The sequence below is a fragment of the Bombina bombina genome, chromosome 7, assembly GCF_027579735.1.
Source record: "Bombina bombina isolate aBomBom1 chromosome 7, aBomBom1.pri, whole genome shotgun sequence".
NCBI classification, from domain to species: Eukaryota; Metazoa; Chordata; class Amphibia; order Anura; family Bombinatoridae; genus Bombina; species Bombina bombina.
In genome coordinates, this window is record NC_069505.1 from 73,540,199 (window position 1) to 73,557,323 (window position 17,125).

The window sequence follows — 17,125 nt, forward strand, 5'->3', positions numbered from 1 at the left end:
CCACAAGTTCTGAATATGATATTTGTATTTTGGAATAAATTAGGCATAGCACATTTTTGCAATTTATTTGATGTCTGTCATATTTCTGGCTAATTTTTACCCATGGTAGACACTCTATACACTGTTAACTTTTGTTTATGATTAAATAGGTAACATACTATAATATTGAGTGACAGCCTATGAAAGCATACCTACAAAGCATGTTACAGCGTTACAGCGCAACATATGGGAACCGGCTTTGCCTTGGAAGCAGCGTCCGCGAATTGTGGAGGTGTTGTGGAGATTCAGAAACTCACCCATCGATAATGGTAAGACCTCACACCTGAAAGCAACTGAATAGAGGCATCCGGTGTGGAGTGGTGAGTGCCCTGTTAACAGGGCTGTTACCTTACAACATAACACTGAAGCTGCATGTTTTGAATTAGGCTCCTTTTGTTGGGCTATCCGCCATATTCGCTCATCTTTACTAAAAGACTGACTTTCTATTGCTTACTTCTACTGTATCTGCTATTCGGCTGTACACGGAGCAAAGCAAATGTGTTTATATGGAAGATACTATAGTGCTGGACAGACAGAACTTCTCAGTTGTTATATATATATAGTTTTGGTGTCATTGACAATTGAGATATTGTTTTACCATCACTTTAATGCCTTAAAAGGACATTAAGCACTTTGAGATGGTAATATTAAATGATAAATCATATATATAAAAAAACTCTACAATATACTTTCAATTTTTATTTTTTTCCCTTTTCCTGTATTACCATTCTGAAATTTAGAGCTTTCGGTTCCTGTTAGCAATGGAAGTGCAGAACACTGTTATATTCCACACACCCATTGGCTGCACACTCTAGTGACCTATTTATAACTGTCCCTAATTGGCCACAGCAGAGAAGGTAACCTAAGTTACAACATGGCAGCTCACATTGTTTTAAAACTTTACATATATTTTGTCACTATTTAAACATTGAATGAAACTTTAAAAAAATACGTCTACATGTTATTCTTTGACTAATCTTTTCTTTGAATGCATCATTCTATATAGCATTCATTATTTTATGTTTAATGTCCCTTTAAAGCTCTGAGGGTTTGTGCCGATTGAAATGAGCCCTACATACATAGCTCTACTTAATGGGAAGTCATGTTGCCTGAACACAGAATCTAATACAGAGGTGCCTTTAATTGTGTGGTTGTCCAACACTTATTCTCAACATCAGAGGCATAACAAGAAACCTCTGGGCCCCTGGTGTAAGAATCCATGAAGCCCCCCCCCAAAAAAAAAAACAAGACAGTAAGGCATGTTAATCATTTCACTGTAATCATCACAATCAGTGCTCCCTTTCCATTATGTCACACAGTACGCTGGGTAAAATATTGTGTGACATAATACCTACTTCCATATGGCACAAGGGGTTATGTCAATGGTTAATTAATGCTTGTGGATTAACATGATAGCTAGTGACATATTAAAAGAAAAAACACTGAAATATTTCTGTCATAGATAAAAAAAAAACAGCCACACTGTAAGGCTTGGCCCAGCTTTTCTGGCTTTCCAACCCTCACATCCCATTTTTTCTGTATGTAGGCAGCACAATAGGTAACCGTCTTCCTTAGGGTTGACGTAGATGCCTATTAATAGTAAGTCTACAATGTTAATTTTTGGCTTTTCCACGTGTGATAAACTTAGCATCGCCTGGATCTCTACTGGGGTGGAGTGTATTTCCATCATCCTAGCAGGCGGTGTCAGGCCCTCTTTATTTTTTGTCATGGCCTAGTGGAACAGGGGCATGATGCAGCAGGTTGGAGCCTGTTGTGCCTCCCCCAGTGGGTCTGCTAGTCCCATGTTCCCTCTGGGCGGCAGGTTGGGTTTTGAAGGGGCGGATCCCTTGGCAAGAGTTCTGCAGTTGCCGTGATGCAAATTCTGGGGTCCTGACATGCTGGCGCATGGATGTGTAGATTAGCTCTTGCGCAGCCAAATTTAGTTAAACTTTTCCTACAGAAAAAGTTTAGTTTATGCCATTTAAATTATTATAATTAATAAACACAACCTTGTTGGTCTTTTCCCCAACTCTTGTGTGTTTTTATTATTTCTTAAAGTTAAGTAGCTGGCTAATGATTGAATGGGTGGGTTTAACCTTTAATGTCCAGACCAAACAGACATTTTTAAAGCATTTACTTGCAGAAGTCTACATATTATACTAACAAAGTGACAATTAGTAATACACCACGTCAAAACCCTGGTAAGAATATTAATTTTATCTCCCTTTATCTCTCATAGCTGCCTCTTGCAAGGGGAATTCATCAGCTGGCCATGTTACAACAGTGTTACAACAGGGATTTACAGCACCAGGAACATGACTAGGGTGGTCACTGGAGCGGTGGTGAGAGGAAGAGGCGGAGCAGCTTAGACTAAAGCGCCTCAGAGTGGCAGGAAGAAGTAGGAGAACTGGCCGGGAACTTGTCTTAGATGCACAAGCTCAGTCACAATGACAACACTATGTGCTGCAGAGGAGGGATCGGAATCAGATCCAAAATTTTGAAGACTGACTGCAGTGCTGCACATAGGCAGGACAGGACCTAAGAGGACAGAGGACGGACTTCACTTCTTTCAATCAATGCTTAGTGCTAAGTGCAGCACTCTCATTACTCCCCTGCCTGCTGAGTGTTTACATAATCAAAAAGAAAGATGTCAATAATCTGGGAAGATTATACTTTGAGTTTGAATGTTTTAAATACTAATGGAAGGGAATGCCAGTGAACTACAGAAAACTATAGTGATTTGGACTGGGGTCTGAGAGGTCGATTTAACAAATGTTGGACGGACATGATCTAAATGCTGACAGTATACGCTGTCGGCATTTAACATTGCACAAGCATTCCTAGTGAAATGCTTGTGCAATGCCACCCCCTGCACATTCGCGGCCAATCGGACATATCATATCAGATCAGGATGATTGCAGTCCGCCACCTCAGAGGTGGCGGATGAGTTAAGGATCAGTTTTCTTATGACCGCTGCTTCCTAACTTATGTTAAATTGGCCCCCTAGTCTAAAGTACAAAACAAAGATTGTAGATTGCACAGGGACATTCATTCTCCAAATTCTTTATAGAACAGTAAATATCTAAAACATTGAGTCAATGTTGTGGTTATAGGGAATTCAGCATTCTAGCAGTGAAAGATTTGTTTTATTTAGTATTTATATCACTTCACAGATGTCAGGTTGATAGTATAAGAGAAGGTACCTTTTTGAGTTCCTGATATAAAACAATTGCTGAAGTGCAGCACTACTGTTCCTAGCATTTTATATTTAAACACATTTTATGTGTTACGTCCAGCAAAAGGGATAAACAGGGGGCACCCAGATTGGTCCTGTTTTGTTAAAAAAATAAATCAGTGAAAAGAACACTTAAATATGCTTACAATCACCATCCATATATTTATTTTGAGCAGCATGAGGGTGTTGCAAGAGTATAACTTTGATTGTGTTTTTAGACCCTTTTCTGGGGTTAAACAAATGTTAAAATAAGGTTTTAAAGGAACAAACACATTTATTTCCTGATTCAGATAGAGAATACAATTTTAAACAACTTTCCAATTTACTTCTTTTATTATTACCAGGTATTTGTAGAGCGCCAACAGATTTCTATTATGCATTTTTGCTTTTTCTCTTGGTAGCCTTTGTTGAAAAGCATACCTAGGTAGGCTCATGAGCAGCTATTGCACTGCTGGGAGCTAGCTGCACCTATATGCATCTGCCCTTGCCGCTAATGCAGTATTAAAATTAAAGGGACAGAAAAGTCACATTTAAACTTTTATGATTCAGATAGAGTATGCAGATCTATAAATATCCAACAATTGAACCTCTATCGGGTTCATATTTGTGTTTATCTGGCTCTGATACTAGCCAGTACCTCACCAGTCACTGACTTAACCGCACGTCACTGTACCACAGTGGGCTTTCATGAACATGTGCTATATAGAGAATAGCACTGACTCCTCGTACATATCATATGCAGGAGTTTTAGACCTTCAGGGTTCCGGTCACATTAGGCCCCCTCAGTGGCAGACCTCCAGGGCCGATCGCAACCTGCAACCCTGGAAGCTCCGCCACTGCTCTAGATTTTTGTGATATCCCTATGTGAAAAAATCTTAATATATAAGCTACTTATTAATTCCTCTGTCCTTGTACAGAGATACCCTTAATATCTTAGAGGTACACAGATCTTAAATGGACAGATATGGTATGCAATTTTAAACAACTTTACAATTTACTTTTATCAACAAAATTTGTTTTGTTCTCTTGGTATTCTTTGTTGAAAGCTAAACCTAGGAAGGCTCATATGCTAATTTCTAAGCCTTTAACCCTTTGAGTGCTAAGCACTTTCCCACCTGGGTGCTATTGTTTTCTTAAAGGGTTTTTTATTTAAGATTTTTAAAAATATATATTTTTTTATTTATTTCAGATCCCCAAGACTTACACCATTGGAAAGGTTAAGCGATTACCTTTCCAACGGTAGGTCTTGGGGGTCTGTAGCTGCTTAGATGCCTGAGATACAGGCTTCTAAGCAGCATGCCCCCTGCTCCTATATTTAACATTGTTAATGTTAAATAAAGTTGCGCGGTGACGTCATCACGTTTATTGCGCGTGACGTCACCACGCAAACGGAAGCCCCGATGATGCCTTTCATTATGCAGCACCGATTGCCGGGGTAGGAGCGGGTGGAAGCCCCCAGATCTCCCTCAAGTTGGGAGAGTGCTAGTGACGGCTCTGAGCCGTCATTAGCACCGGAGTGGGAAACTCTGTGACGGCTCAGAGCCATCATTAGCACTCAAGGGGTTAAAGGCCACCTGTTATCTCACTGCATTTTGACAGGTTTTACAGCTAGACAGCGCTAGTTCATCGGTGCCATATAGATAACATTGCGCTCAGTTCTGTCGAGTTATTTACGAGTCAGCGCTAATTGGCTATAATGCAAGTCTGTCAAATAACGGAGATCAGTTTTCATTAATAGCACTATCATATTAAATACAATTATGGAGCATTTTTGTGTTCTCCTCAAGCAACTCAATATTTCTTATTTTCAGGTCTGTTAATACAATAACATTGTTTTGTTTTTCTTTGATCTTTTAGTAGAAAAATATTACTTGCACTGCGGCTTAGTAATTGCATCATTTTTTTGCAGCTAGACATTTTAAGAGTTTAAAAGAGCAGTAAATACAGGAGATTTGCGTAACTAACAAATACATGATAAAATGACAACGCAATAGAACTTAGGGGCCTATTTATTATGTGGCTGTCCGACATGATCCGATCAGCGGATCATGTCTGACAGACATCGGTGAATGTGGAGAGCAATACGCTCTCCGCATTCAGCATTGCACCAGTAGCTCTTGTGAACTGATGGTGCAACGCCGCCCCCTGCAGATTCACAGCCAATCGGCTGCTAGCAGGGGGGTGTCAATCAACCCGATCGTATTCGATCATGTTGAATTGCGGCGATGTCAGTCCGCCTCCTCAGAGCAGGCGGACAGGTTATGAAGCAGCGGTCTTTAGACCACTGCTTCATAACTGGTGTTTCTGGCGAGCCCTCAAGCTTCATACCGAGCTTGATAAATGGGCCCCTTAGACTGAACTTCAAATTAGTAGTAGATTTTTGTCTGACAAATTTCATAGTTATGTCTATTTCCACTTCTGTGTCATGTGACAGCCATCAGCCAATCACAAATGTAAATACGTATATTCTGTGAATTCTTGCACATGCTCAGTAGCAGCTGATGACTCAAAAAGTATAAATATAAAAAGACTGTGCACATGTTGTTAATGGAAGTAAATTGGAAATTTGTTTAAAATTGCTGCTCTATCTTAATCATAAAAGTTTAATTTTGACTTCATTGTACTTTTAAGGGCCATATTTATGAAGCTGAGGATACTGCTATAGGGCCTAGGCTTTGCAGGCTCAAGACAGCCTTATATGCTAAGTTAAAGGGACATGAAACCCAGAGTTTTCCTTTCAGATAGAGCATATAATTTTTAACAACTTTCCAATTTACTTCTATTATCAAATTTACTTAAAGGGACACTGAGCCCAATTTTTTTCTTTTGTGCTTCAGATAGAGCATGCAATTTTAAGCAACTTTCTAATTTACTCCTATTATCAATTTTTCTTCGTTCTATTGCTTTCTTTATTTGAAAAAGAAGACATCTAAGCTAAGGAGCCAGCCAATTTGTGGTTCAGAACCATGGACAGCACTTGTTTATTGGTACTGTCCAATCAGCAAGGACAACCCAGGTTGTTCACAAAAAATGGGCAGGCATCTAAACTTAAATTCTTGCTTTTTAAATAAAGATACCAAGAGAATAAAGAAAATTTGACAACAGAAGTAAATTAGAAAGATGCTTAAAATTGCATGCTCTATCTGAATCATGAAAGAAAAAATTTGGGTACAGTGTCCCTTTAATTTTTTTCCTTTGTTTAAAATGTAGCAATGCACTACTGGGAGCTAGCTGTACATATTAGTTTATCCAAGACAAGAGGTATTTATGTGAAGCCACTAATCAGCAGCTAGCTCCTAAAAGTGCATTGCCGCTCCTGAGCCTAGCTTTGTATACTTTTAAACAAAGGATACCAAGATAATTAAACAGATAATAGAAGTAACTTGAAAAGTTGTTTAAGATTATAAGTTCTATCGGAATCATAAAATATTTTTTTTAGCTTTCATGCCCCTTTAAGTAGCTGCGGTAATTGGGATGATTGACAAGCCCTTCTCTTGTGCAATGCAAAGAGCAGGGGGCGTGGCTTAAGAAACTATTGCTTGCACAATATTAACTGCGAGCAGCAGGTCCTGTCCTCTCTCCACAATGATGGGTGGACAAAGTCCCCATAGGCCTTTGATAAATGGAGCCCTTAAAGTTTTGGTGGCCCAAGCTTTCATTGATAGAAACATGAATATTAATTACAGAGACACTGAGAATGGAAGGACAATATCATGAACTATGGGAGCTATACTCACCGGCCACTTTATTAGGTACACCTGTTTAAATGCTTCACGCAACTTGATCCTTTGTGTGCCTTCTAATAAACTGGCTCCCCGTTATGCTGGTCTTTTTTGAATACTTTGATGGGTCGATCCTGTTGCCTATGCTCTTGACCTTCCTCCTGCTATGCACATCTCCAATGTTTTTCATGTCTCCCTCTTGAAACCATTGGTTTGTAATCAGTTTACCACTGTGTTGCCTTGTCCTCATCCTATTTCTGTTGACAATCATGAAGAATATGAGGTCAGCAGCATTATTGACTCTCGTATTTCCAGGGGTCCAGTTTTTGGTTTACTGGAGGGGTTATGATCCGGAGGAGCGTTCATGGGTTCCCTCCTCCGATGTTCATACTCCCGCCTTCCTTCGTGCCTTCTATATGTTTCCCCAATAAGCCATTTGTACTCCTAAGGGGGAAGGGTCATTGAGGGGAGGTTACTATCAGGGTTTTACCCTGCTTTGTTTGCTATTTGCTGCTGACGCCATTTTTACTCACCTGTCTCTCTCTGAATTTGTTGCAGAGTGTGTATCGCTGCTCACTCACCTAGGTGCCCTCTTATGGCCAAACTGGAGAACATCATCAGTGAGAGACATGTTGCAGTCCCTGAATTATGATGTCATCATTCCCTATTTACGTGCCTGAGTTCAGTCTGCCGTTATGTTGTCTCAGACTTCTTTGTGAGTTCCTGTGTTCCAGTTCATGTGTATTACCTGACTTGTCTGACGTCCCTTTTCAATTCCTGATCCCTGGCTTGTTCCGGAATCTGCCGTTCTCTTAGTTCCTGATCCCGGCTCATCTGACTACCTGCTGTGGTTCCTGATCCCGGCTCATCTGACTACCAGCTCTGGCTTTGACTCCTGGCTTTTTGTTATTATTCATAAAGGTGTGATTATTTTTGCATTTCACGTCTCAGTCTGATTCCTGATATCCTGACACACTTATATTGTTACTAATAAAACAGCTAATGAAACGTTAGCAAAAAGCATCTGAATCTGAATCATTTTGCAACTACACTAAACACAAGCGCACCTCTTTTGGGGGACTATTGATCCTGGTTTGTTTGGAAATGCAGGTTATTCTCAAATCTTTTCTTTGAATGCTTTATTCTATCTAGCATTTATTCAGTGTTTAATATCCCTTTAAGTTGCCTCTGAGAAAAACCTGTACGTTAATTCCCTATGTATCTAAAATGTAAACAGAATCATAAATGCAAAAATGCGGATGAGATTTTCTTTGTTATTCTTTACTCCATAGTAATAAACGTCTTTAAGACCTTTAAGTGTTTGCATGTAAAGGCACACGGACATCGTCCCTTTTTTCTATGCGCTAGGAGGTAAAAGCTTATCCTATACACTTTTTCCAATGACACAGAGGCAGCTCGCTAATTGAATCAGCCTGTCAGCACTTTAGTCTTAATAAGGTTGGCTTTCCAGGGTGCCTTTCTATTGATACTTTCAAATTTTCCTTTGATTTAGGGACGAACACAAATTTTGCCTCATTATTCAAAGCTTTTTTTTTTTTCATTCTTCAGATGTTGCAAGGTTTATTCCTTTCGTAAGTGCCTTTGAAGGCAGATTCTGCTTCAATAGCAGTTAGAATTAAGCTTCCCGATACTGGTAAAAGCCTCACAAAACAAAGAAAATCCACTTCCAGGGACTGCACAATTAATCACTGTTTCCCAAACCTCCAACATGTTTCAGATTATAGCTCGCAGCTTGAATTTTTTTTTTTTTTTAAATATATTCATTGAATGCTTTTTTATTTATTTTTTTTATTTTACCGTGGTTATTAATAATTTGTACATTTATTTTAAACATTAAAGTTTTTAAAAATAAAACATACAAATATAAAACAGTTTTTAAAATAGAATATTGTAAAGTATAAGCAAAGTGTTTAAAATAGATTTCTTAATTTAGTTTAAAAATATAAAAAAAAAAAAACAAGCAAGCTAATAAATAAATAGAAATGGAAGAATCAAGTAAACCTTTTGGTTGTAACGTATTGTCACAGAAGTTTCAAGGACTTAGAGGAACCACTTTCTGGAGCAGGAATGAATACATCAAGAAAATCAAATATAACAAAACAAATTATATTAAGGCAAAGATTTAAAGTGGAGCGCAAAAATATTAGCATTATTGTGCGTTAGCATTGCTCAAGCACAATCATTATCACTCCTTTTTGGTCAAAGTTATTTTTGGTCACTTAAGCATTACTCTAAGGCCATGTTTCTTAACAGTCGGTTCGCGGCTCACTTCCCGGGCCATGATGACCCTGCTGGTGGGCCGTGAGTGTGATCTAACATACCCCTGCTGTTTGCTCTGAAAGGCCCGCCGCTCCACACATCTGAAATAACAGACAGGCCTCTTAGAGTGCCATTGCACATGAGCGCCTATGGGCTTGTAGGGATTCAGTGGGAAAACAGTGTGATGAAGAGCAGACCGGACAACACCGCAGGTAAGTAATCAAGTAAGCCCACTGTCACCGATGATACCAGCCCACTAACCCCAATGCATTTATCATTTTAATTAATATAGATGCTATATATAAAATGAACCCACTGTCACCATGCATTTTAATATATATATAAAAATAAAGCTAAGTTACCAGCACTAAAAACTTCGATCTTAGTAGATTATTATTTAGTAAAAACATATAGGTTTATGTATGGTGTCAGTCTGAGCCCACCTAGCCTAGTTGTACAGGTGAATGGCACAAAATGTCCCAATGTAAATCTTTTCTAATCGTGCTGCTTGAAAAATGATACAGTGTACCCTTAACACTGTTAGAGATTATAATAGACAAGAGAAAATCAATCTAATTAAGCGCACAGATAAAGTATTATTACTAGTGATGTCGCGAATAGTTCGCCAGCGAATAGTTCCCGGCGAACATAGCATGTTCGCCGTGGCGGGCGAACATATGCGATGTTCGGTCTGCCCACTATTCGTCATCATTGAGTAAACTTTGACACTGTACCTCAGTCAGCAGGCACATTCCAGCCAATCAGCAGCAGACCCTCCCTCCCAGACCCTCCCACCTCCTGGACAGCATCCATTTTAGATTCATTCGGAAGCTGCATTCTTAGTGAGAGGAGGGACAGTGTAGCTGCTGCTGATTTAATAGGGAAATCGATAGCTAGGCTAGTGTATTCAGTGTCCACTACAGTCCTGAAGGACTCATCTGATCTCTGCTGTAAGGACAGCAACCCAAAAAGCCCTTTTTAGGGCTAGAACATCAGCCTGCTTTTTTTTTCCCTTGTGTAATCTAATTGCAGTTGCCTGCCTGCCAGCGTGTGTGTCAGGCTCACAGCGTATAGTGTGCCCACTTGCCCAGTGCCACCACTCATATCTGGTGTAACAGTAGTGTACATTTTAAAAAAACAACACTTTTTTGACTGTGAAATAATAGCAGACAGCTGCCAGTACCCAAGATGGCCGCCAATAAGGCAGATGGGGAGGGTTAGAGAGCTGTTTTGGGGGGGGATCATGGAGGTTGGGGGCTAAGGGGGGGATGCTACACCACAGCATATGTAAATATGCTAAAAAAATTAAAAAGGGAGCTGTTTGGGAGGGATCAGGGGGTCTGATGTGTCAGGTGGGAGGCTGATCTCTACACTAAAGCTAAAATTAACCCTGCAAGCTCCCTACAAACTACCTAATTAACTCCTTCACTGCTAGCCATAATACACGTGTGATGTGCAGCAGAATTTAGCGGCCTTCTAATTACCAGAAAGCAACGCCAAAGTCATATATGTCTGCTATTTCTGAACAAAGGGGGTCCCAGAGAAGCATTTACAACCATTTGTGCCATAATTGCACAAGCTGTTTGTAAATAATTTCAGTGAGAAACCTAAAATTGCGAAAACATTTAAGTTTTTTTTTAAATTTGATCCCATTTGTCGGTGAAATGGTGGCATTAAATATACCAAAATGGGCCTAGATCAATACTTTGGGTTGTCTACTACACTACACTTAAGCTAAAATTAACTCTACAAGCTCCCTACATGCTCCCTAATTAACCCCTTCACTGCTGGGCATAAAACACGTGTGGTGCGCAGTGGCATTTAGCAGCCTTCTAATTACCAAAAAGCAACGCCAAAGCCATATAAGTCTGCTATTTCTGAACAAAGGGGATCCCAGAGAAGCATTTACAACCATTTATGCCATAATTGCATAAGTTGTTTGTAAATAATTTCTGTGAGAAACCTAAAGTTTGGGAAAAAGTGAACAATTTTTTTTTATTTGATCGCATTTGGCGGTGAAATGGTGGCATTAAATATACCAAAATGGGCCTAGATCAATACTTTGGTTTGTCTACTAAACTACACTTAAGCTAAAATTAACTCTACAAGCTCCCTACATGCTCCCTAATTAACCCCTTCACTGCTGGGCATAAAACACGTGTGATGCGCAGTGGCATTTAGCAGCCTTCTAATTACCAAAAAGCAAAGCCAAAGCCATATAAGTCTGCTATTTCTTATCAGAGGGGATCCCAGAGAAGCATTTACAACCATTTATGCCATAATTGCATAAGTTGTTTGTAAATAATTTCTGTGAGAAACCTAAAGTTTGTGAAAAAGTGAACAATTTTTTTTTATTTGATCGCATTTGGCGGTGAAATGGTGGCATGAAATATACAAAAATGGGCCTAGATCAATACTTTGGGATGTCTTCTAAAAAAAAATATATACATGTCAAGGGATATTCAGGTATTCCTGACAGATATCAGGGTTCCAATGTAGCTAGCACTCATTTTGAAAGATAGTGGTTTTGAAATAGCAATGTGCTTCTTGTATTTATTTCCCTATAACTTGCAAAAAAAGCAAACAACATGTTAACATTGGGTATTTCTAAACTCAGGACAAAATTTAGAAACTATTTAGCATGGTTGTTTTTTGGTGGTTGTAGATGTGTAACAGATTTTGGGGGTCAAAGTTAGAAAAAGTTTGTTTTTTTCCATTTTTCCTCATATTTTATAATGTTAGGTGATTTATGCCCTTTATGGATTAAAACTAGACTCTGCATCAACTATGTAATTTTCAATGGGAGTTTTGCCATGGATCCCCCTCCGGCATGCCACAGTCCAGGTGTTAATCCCCTTAAAACAACTTTTCCATTAGTATTGTGGCCAGAAAGAGTCCCTGTGGGTTTTAAAATTCGCCTGCCTATTGAAGTCTATGGCGGTTCGACCCTTTCGCGAACTTTTTCGGAAGTTTGCGTTCGCAAACCCAAATTTTTATGTTTGCGACATCACTAATTATTGCGTAAAACTATAAATATATCTGTAGTCCAATGAAGAAAAGTATTTATAGTCCCACGAGGAACAAAGTACTATGAATGGTAAATGGTTTGAAAAAAGAACTACTCCTCTGAAATAGACCACCACCTGTAGTGCATGTGACACAAGTTGGTAATATGAGCCCTCTAGCTAAGTAGAAAAAATGTTCCCCTTGACATTGGCTTCTATTGCATAACTTTTAATATATGAATATCAAATGTGACATTTGAATTCTGCACTTTGATATTGATACCCATAAACTTTCATGGAATATGAGAGTCAATATTTCAATGTAAATATCACATTGCATTTAGTATAGAGAATCGTAATGGGACATTAAATTCATCATTTAATCTACCTGTAAAATGTTTCAAGAAAAATAAAGCAACCTTGTAATAGACATTGTTTATATTACCTACTTTTACTGTAAAATATTTTAAAATATTGTCTTAGCCTGTTATCAAACATAGTAATAGTAATATAGTATATTTTCCTAACTGGCCAAGGCAAAGTAGGCAAGGATTCCACCAGGCTTTTCAAAAGGTGCATCTCTGAACTGCTCTTGAGTTGCAAAATAAAGATATTGCAGCATTTAGGCCCTTAGGAGCAGATTGTGCTGTGTATGATTGTTGCGATTAGGGATGTGGAGCTGTACTTAAAGTGAAAATAAATTTTACTATATTTCAATACGGCTATTGGTTAATCTACTATTAACATGTTAAACCGCTAACTTTATATTTTTGTATTTATATCGGTTTTAGAAATATCTACATAATTGTGATCTTACTCTTCGTTATGTTCCTCTGCCCCCTCGCTTTCTTCCTGCTTCATCCTTCTTACTATGATCAGCGGTCCCACCCGCCATATACGTCATGAAGCTTGCTTGTAGCCTTTCTCTCACCCATGTTTAACTTAGTCCCGCACGTGGCGAGGTCTCATTGGTCCACATCCTGATAGATGGTACATCAGAACCAATAGTATGCGGTAGAGTGCGATTAGGGGCGAACGCGGAAGCAAGAGGCAGGCTTGTGTGATTTAATCAATGAGGGGATTCCCTTTGTTTAAAATGTGCATGCGGCTTGCATGAACACGCTTCTAGAGACAGCTGTATTTCATAGTTAGCCGCATGCGCATTTTGAGCCTGGGGCATATATGGAATGGAGCAAGACGCCACTGGGGGACCAATCAGTTACATATTGCTGGACATTGCTCACCTACAAGGACATTTTTATTTTTTTTAAAGCGGGTGGAGGATCGGCGAGTGACTTTGTCAAAATGAATTGTGGAAAAAAAGGATATAGAAAACAATTAGAACAAAAATGATGAATTAAAGTATCCTTTATTTTTATTATATTTTTGAAATATTTATATCAAATAGTCTGACTTTACTTTCACTTTTTAGATCCAGAACAGAGATCCTTCTTCTTCTTGTCTCCTGACTCTTGTAAGCTTCTCTGACCTCCCTCCCTCTTTTTGGCACATGGTGGCATTCGTTTAAAGCACCCTCCTTAGGAGGACCTTTTAGCTTGTCCAAGGCCAGAGGAGAGTTAGTCGACCTATCTCTATAAGTCCAAGGAAAGTAGTTTTGGGTCCCCAGGTTTCAGCATACCAACTCCTGACTCGTTGATCCTTCTGGCTGTTGGCACCCTATCTTAGGAGTTGGGTCTGGGCCCTGGCTGCGAAATGAGAGGTTGAGTGATAACCATTGTGGGAGGGGTGACATCCTCAGGCTTGATAATGGGGTATCCCTCCTGTGCTGCAGTGGGCCGAACAACTCCCTAAAATCTGCATCTGATTTGTTGCTTTGTAGCTGAGCTCCACTTGATGTCAGTAGCCTAGGCCTGTGACTATTATTTGCAGAGGTTTGTACTTAGACCCTGAATGCCGCCAATTGATTTGCTTGGTTAATATTTAAAGGGACAGTCAACACCAGAATGTGTATTGTTTAAAAAGAAAGATAATTCCTTTATTACCCATTCCCCAGTTTTGCATAACCAACACAGTTAAATAAATACACTTTTTACCTATGTGATTATCTTGTATGTAAGCATCTGCAGACTGACCCCTTATTTCAGTTCTTTTGACTGACTTGCATTTTAGCCAATCAGTGTTTACTCCAGGGTAACTTCACATGCATGAGCTCAATGTTATCTATATGAAACACATGAACTAATGCCCTCTAGTGGTCAAAATGCATTCAGATTAGAGGCAGTCTTCAAGGTCTAAGAAATTAGCATACAAACCTTCTAGAATTCAGAACAAGAAGGATTAACCTCTGATTCCGTGGTGTGCCCGAATCCGTGGGCAGAAAAGATATACATGACCATATGCAAAATCTGTTCCAGTCCTTGGCAATAGCTAACCAAACTGTGGTTGAGGAGAAACCACTTGAGAGAGCCCACCGTGCCTTGTGCCCTAAGCCCAAAGGAAATCAGCCTCCAAGGGATATCATCATATGCTTCCAAAGCTATAGAGACAGAGAAAAATCTTTCAGCTTGCCAGAGCTCAGTCATCCTTCGCTTTCATGGGTGCTAAAATACAAATTATATCAGGATCTCTCGACAAGAACTTTACTACTTAGAAAAGAGTTTGCTTTCTTTACTAGCCATCTACGTTCATTAAAAATACCCTATAGATGGGGCTTTCCAGTGTCTTTGCAAGTAATAAAAGATGTCAGACGTCATGAATGTCTCAACCCTGCTGCCATACCCGAGTTTTGCAGGCAGCTTGATCTCACACTTCCAGAAGCAACTGAGCCCCCTTGCCTAAAGCGCCACCAATACCTACAAAGCCACAGAGTAGACTGTGGTCTGAGATCATCAGCAAGCAAGCCAAAAAGAGACAAAATCCTGATCCAGCTAACCCACTGGACACCTCTTGATTTATTTATGGTAAACGGCACTCCCAGGAGTTTGTGAGTATGTTAGGCAGGGTTGATGAACCCTGCAAATTGTACTGCTTGTAATGAAATTGACTCTCATACCAAGAGACTACTGCTTCAAGCAGCCGCTTAATTCTGGGACTTTTTGCCCTCATGGCTATTATGACAAATATGCAATTAATGAACATCTATTGTTTGCTTTACTCTAACATGCTTGGCTTTTTCCCTCTAGGTCATACGCTATCGCACTTTGTTAGTGAAGTCGTTGGTGTATTGGCGTAATCCAGTTTTGGTTATTCTTTCTAGCTTTCTACTTGCTCTCGGGCTGCAAATTATTCGTGACCTGGATAGCATCTATGGCAAATAATTGCTGTGTTATACTAACTATAGATGTGGGAAAATTTAATTGATCAATCTCTAAGTTGCAGAAAAGTCAGAAATTGCCCAAGCACCAAGGGTGTAGCAAAACTTGTTTGCAGGTGTGACAACTATTGGACCTGCACCAAGGTCCCAAGAAAACAGTCCAAAAATAATAGTATAGCTGCACCACCAATTGTATTAAACTTTAAAACAGACAACGTTTCGGACCCATGTCCTTATTCATGTCTAACATTCAACTCTAAAAACAAACCTTATAAAGGCTGTAGCACCACCCACCACACCTATTTTCACCTGTGTTCACTTAATACAAAATACATTTTACTTTTGTGTTACTTAATGCCATCTAGTGGCCATCATTAACATCTCTTGTTGCATTATCATACTTTTTTCAACAAAGGACATAAAGAGAACAAAAACTTTTTCCATCATTGTTAATTATACATCAGGTTAATATACTCAGTATAGAAAAATAATAAATATAAACTTATTATCTTTATTCATTGTATTGCAATGTATCTTTTTCATAAAAAAACATAAAAAAGAGATTTTTGCTTTTTCTTAACTCTCTTTAGACATTGCTAATTCAAATATCTTTTGACAAAAGGCCAATCTTCATTATTTCCCTTCCAATTAGATCATATTAAATGATCATCTTAAAAAGAGAATAATTCTTGGAGTTGATAAACAATTCTCAAACATGTCCTTCAACAAAGGATATAAAAACAAAAAGGTCAACCCAAAAAGAATTCTCTCCTTTATAAAAATTCAAGATTCCAAAAACCTCCACATAATCAGCATTAAATTAGGGAAAATATTGACTAAATGAATTAAAATTCAAAAATATGAAAAAAAACCTTTCAACAAAAGATACCCAAAGAACAGAGTAAATACAACCATCCGTATCCCTGAAGTTTTAAACCCAAGGCATTTTATGAAAAAACTTGTCAGTAAAACTGCTATCAAGAACCTAATCATCCATACTTACTGACGCACACTCCAATCCATTTCCCTATTCATTCCATTGGGTGTCATAGTCCCCAGTTCATGTATCCAGTACAATTCTCTATACTTTAACAGATTAACCCTATTACCACCCCTCCTAGGAAGCTCTATATGTTCCAATATCTGGAATCTCAACTGATTGATCTGATGCCCAGCAGTAATGAAGTGGTGAGATACAGGGGCATCCAATTTACCTGTTCTAATATTACTTTTGTGTTGGTTAATGCGCTCCCGTACCTTCTTGGTGGTCTCGCCAACATACCCCAGACCACATGGGCATTTAATCAGATACACCACAAACTTAGAGTTACAAGTATAGTAATCCCTAAGTTTATACTTCTTACCCGACGAGGGGTGTGTAAAAAAAGGGGCCCCTAATGATACTATTGCAATTTTGACAATTAAGGCATGGGAAACATCCCAAGTTTTTATGCCCAATGTGCCCCTGGGTAATCCTACTCCTTGGGCCCACATCAGCTTTGACCAATGTATCTTTTAGGTTCTTACCCCTTTTGAAGGCAGCCATAGGGGGACTAGAGAATTCTTCAAC